Genomic DNA, 4,510 nt, shown 5'->3' on the forward strand with positions numbered 1-4,510 from the left:
TCTCTATGGCAGTGAAAAACCGCTGAAACCAGCGAAAGCCGGTGAAGCTCATTTACTTCCGGTATGATGCGTTATGGGTAATTGGAGAAATCTGCGGTCTTTCAGTGAACAGGATTGTTCTGGATTGAACCTGGATTGATCTCCACCCGCAATCGGCCCGGGAAAATTGAACTGGGACATGATTCACATGAACATTTTAAAGTGGTAAAAATAATCAAATTTTAAATGACCCTTTTGATGTGATTTTTCTATTCTATTATATGATAGGCCTAATGAAAAAATAAATGAATGAATGATCATGAAATTTGAATGAATCAGAATGAACGAACGAATCAATCAACCAATCAATCAATCAATCAATCAATCAATCAATCAACCAATCAATCAATCAATCAATCAATCAAACAATCAATCAATCAATCAATCAATCAAACGAATGAATGAACGAACTAACGAATGAATGATGAATGAATGAATGTACTATGTAATTCAATAGCTTTCAAAATGCACACAGCCTCAGAGTTGAAAATTAAATTTTTTTTAACTAAATCAAAAGAACAAGAGTAAAGGCAAATTTGAGAAAACATTTATAAGAAAGTAACTTATTTGTAGCCTACGGTGGCTCATTAGGACCTATAGGCCTATAGGCCAATTTTATTTGCAACTCTGAAAATCCTTGGCGGAAGGAAGTGCATATGATAGCAATTTCCAAAATGAGATAGCCTAAATATTTTGGTAAATGAAACTAGGCCTATGATGTAAAATTATAGAATGAACGAAAAAGGAAAGGGCTAAAAATTTAATAAATTTATGAATTTTAATGAAATTATGAAAGGAAAATGGCAGAAAACACACTGAATCAATGAAATGAAAGAGAAAGATAGGGAGGAAAACAGCTGAAAATCTTTCCTAAAACATGTAAAATCGATTCACGAGACCAAAAATGATGTGATTTTTCATTGTTTTCAAAAATGTTGTAGGACGAAAAACAACACAGCTTTCCAGACTTTCAAAATGCTCAATTGAAGTTGAAGTAAAAGAGTTGGATTTTACCTTTGCTAGACTTTGCTAAATTTTGTTTGACACCATTTGATTTCATTAGGTCTATGTAGGGAACTAATGCTAAGCAGTAGATGATAGCACAAAACAATACTTTAAATAAGACTTTTAATTATCTCATTAGGTTACGGAACCTCCATTTCTATCTACTATTAGTCTCCTTGATAATTTTTTTTTATCAATTGTCGTCAGTTTTATAGGCTGAAGGCTCTGCATCCCTGGTCCCTACACATTCCCAAATGAATGCAATGACCAGCCGGTGTTCACTCAGCTGATTGGCTGGAGGAGGTTAGATTGCATGCAACAACCTTGAAAGTAGAGCATGTTTTGCCTGTTGCTCGGGGGATTAATTTGCCTGATGCTCGGTTAAGGTTATCCGTGTTCTATAAGCTGCATATCCTAGCAGCGACTGCTATACCTTGTTTTTAATAGGCTTTCAAAAGAAGTACCTGCATGTGCAACCATCACTGTTTCAAAATAGTCCGCCAAATTCATGCAGGTAACTCCGAGGTCGTGCATTGAATTGGTTTGAATGAGGAATACTACGGGAACCAGCGCCTTTTGGTAGAAGTCACACATGAGTAAAGTGGATAACCTCTATTCCTTGCAAAATACACGTACGGAGCAATCTTGTTGCATCATTTTCTCGGAACGCACAAACTGCTATCTTCTGAAGATAGCATTGCGGGCCTAATAAAACAACAGAAAATAATTCACAAATTTAGAAAACATCTGTTAGGAAAGTTTGTTTTTGATGTTTTTTGTTTGTTTGTTTGTTTTTTCCGCTATCTACTAAAGATAGCATTTATAAAATACAAAGAAAAATAAGTAAGAAACGTTGAAAATATTTTTTTATCTACTGATGATACCATTTGGAACCGTATGAACTAATCAGAAAAAATCATAGATTTAGCACGAGACGAGTCAGAAATTTCATTTAGTATATATATTTTTATACTACATGTTTGTGGTTTGTTTACTGGTTTGTTTCATATCTACTCAACTTACTCAAGGTAGAATTTATGGAGTAATTTGAAAATCATTTTAGGCACTTTGCGACATCACGCCTCATCTGCTGTAAAAAAACACGCGATCTAAGCCTATTTACGATCTGCATCATTTTCTCGGAACGCGCAAACAGCTTTACGGGCTCAATAAAACAACATTTAACACATTTAGTAAACGTCTGTTAGGAAAGTTTGTTTTGATGTTTATTGTTTGTTTGTTTGTTTATTTGTTTGCTTGTTAGTTTTTTCCGCTATCTACTCAAGATAGTATTTATTTATAAAATACAAAGAAATTGAGAAATGTTGAATATATTTTGTTAGGCCTATATTTTACTGATGATAGCATTTCAAACCTAATGAAATAATACAAAAAAGAAGGAAATCAGAAAGATTATTTAGTATATTTTTTACATTTCATGTTTGCTTATCCGTCTGTGTGTTTTTTTATCTACTCAAAATACCATTTACGGTGCGATTTGCAAATCACCCGTTGCGACATGTATCATCTTCTGTGAACACGCGCGAGCATATAGCCCATTTATGGCCTGCATCATTTTCTCAGAACGCGCAAACACTGCTATCTTCTGATGAAGATAGCATTGTGGGCCTAATAAAATAACAGAAAACAGTTCACAAATTTAGAAAACATCTGTTAGGAAAGTTTGTTTTTGGTGTTTTTTGTTTGTTTGTTTTGTTTGTTTGTTTGTTTTTTCCGCTATCTACTCAAGATAGCATTTATTTATAAAATACAAAGAAAAATAAGTAAGAAAGGTTGAAAATATTTTCTTATCTACTGATGATACCATTTGGAACCGTATCATTACGTTTGGATTTTGGAAAGAACCTTCTGTTAAATCATGCATGACTCAATTACAAATCTCTACATCCATTTCTTCTTGTCTATTGATATTTTGAATAGTGTTTATCTTTCCCTAATAGATAGCGCCCTGATCGATTCTTCCTGCATATCAATATGCTTCATTTACATTACATTACAGAGATCGGACACTAATCCCTACTATAACAAATCATGTAAACAATGATCGCCTATATTACAGGTGATAACATGTCTATATTACAGGATTAGATTAGTAAACTATGATCTTTTTGCAAGTATTATATTGATTGAGCAGGAAAGATGTGATACTATTTTTTTGTAAAGTAGTCTAGTTGCCGGCGTCAGGTATACATAGAATTTTTTTTTATGATGATGACATGTATGATGCAAAGGTATTGTGCGTTTGGCAATTTGGGAGGGTGGGGGTTCAAAATGACCCCATAGGATTATAAAATCAAAATTTCAATTGCTCAAATACCTCTTTCAAATATATCAAATTATTTACATAAATAAATAAATAAATAAAAAAAAAAAAAATAAATAAATAAATAAATAAATAAATAAATAAATAAATAAATAAATAAATAAATAAATAAACGAAAAAAATTGAACAAATTGTAGCGTAGCATTAAAATCATAAATATAACCATTGCTGGCAGGAGGACTCGAACCAACGATATTGACATTACCAGTCTGATGCTCTACCATTGAGCTATGACAGCATCTAGTGATGAGGGTCGAGTTTTTAGCTTATACAGTGTTTGTCTGTGATAATGCCGCCTCGTGAAAGAAATAAATATAAAATCTCAATTTTTAATTTAAATTTATTTGATAATTTTCTAACCTATATTTTCTTTAGAGCAGGGACAAATATTTCCCCTTTTATCCAATTTGACCGCTAAATAAGAATCTATATACTTCTTTTATTACTAATTTAATTCCGCGATTTGTTCCATTAAGCAATATCAAAGATTAATGTCAAGCATCGCACAACAGATATTTAGTTGGCTTAGTGGTCTTGCACAGTGCTCGAGATCGAGATCGATTCCCACCGCTGCCTGCAATTTTTTTTAAAGACTGGGAAATAATAACCTGACATTCGCCGCTGACATTCGTACTGCAGAAGCGGAGTTATAACTTGTTAAACTTTGCTCCTTCCGTAAAGGGTACATTATTTTGGCACTACATTATTTCTTTTTTTCCACATTGCTGGTAGGCCCCTATTAAATATCAAATGGTCATAATTGGCGGTCACTTCAAATCATCCCCAACTGAACGAGGTTCAGGAATGTCCTCTCATTGTTAATTGTTGGTTAACTCACCACTTGAACAGGATTTAGCCAAAGCAAACAAAGACTTAAGGTTTTTACTAATGCTATACATAAGTATAAGCATACTATCCTCTTCAACAATAGGATTAAAGATTGGTGGTTGACTGGAATTACGTGCTAGTGTCATTGGTTATTGTTAAAAGGCAATAAGGTGTGCAATTGCAATATCTCCTCTGAATAGGAAAGACTCTCTACATCGAACCATGGATGCTGATGGTTCGAATACTGTTATTAGCTGTTATTTAGGGGAAGGTATCTTCCAACCCCAATTTCAA

Source organism: Amphiura filiformis, chromosome 3 (genome assembly GCF_039555335.1).
Source record: "Amphiura filiformis chromosome 3, Afil_fr2py, whole genome shotgun sequence".
NCBI lineage: Eukaryota > Metazoa > Echinodermata > Ophiuroidea > Amphilepidida > Amphiuridae > Amphiura > Amphiura filiformis.